Source organism: Neopelma chrysocephalum, unplaced genomic scaffold (genome assembly GCF_003984885.1).
Source record: "Neopelma chrysocephalum unplaced genomic scaffold, ASM398488v2 Primary Assembly neopelma1_64560, whole genome shotgun sequence".
Lineage (NCBI taxonomy): Eukaryota > Metazoa > Chordata > Aves > Passeriformes > Pipridae > Neopelma > Neopelma chrysocephalum.
In genome coordinates this window covers 1-520 of record NW_020906983.1, presented here as the reverse complement: position 1 = coordinate 520, position 520 = coordinate 1, and the positions used below count along the sequence as shown (strand labels likewise).

Below are 520 nucleotides of genomic sequence, written 5' to 3'. Positions count from 1 at the left end.
CCCGAGCGGCGGCGGCGCCTCAGCGGGACCTCGGGGGGATCCTGAGGGAGATCAGGAGACATACGGGAAGAAGTCGGATATAAGAACATGGTAAAGTTGCACTTTATAAGGTTTTAGTCTGTTTTTAACCAGCCGTAGGTCCCCTGCCGGGGGTGCACCGTTCCCGGAGGCACTGCAATACCGGGACGATGCGCGGAGCGGAGGGAGCAAGCTCCGGGTCCAACTCCCGCGCCCAAAAATCCGTTTAATATAAAGTCCTCTCATCGAGGACGTATCAGATATTAAACTGATAAGAACAGATACTACACTTGATCTTAGCCAAAAGGCCGAGAAGCGATAACGTAGATTGATCCACACCCCCGCCCGGGCCCCCACAGCCCCTCACGCACCTCACGGACACCCCCGCAAGGCCCTCAAGACCTTCCCCGCCCCCGACCGCGCTCCCGCCGCGCTCATCCCGCACTTTCCGCCCGCGCTCCGCGCGCATCGACCCCCAAAAACCCCGAAATACCCCCAAAAT

General features: G+C 59.2%; 1 non-coding gene across 1 annotated transcript; it reads right to left on the bottom strand.

The window, feature by feature from the left end:
• Window positions 1-147: 147 nt before the first annotated feature.
• On the bottom strand, window positions 148-338 carry LOC113979275. The gene has a single exon (XR_003537821.1). It is a non-coding gene; the product is annotated as a U2 spliceosomal RNA (small nuclear RNA).
• Window positions 339-520: the final 182 nt, after the last annotated feature.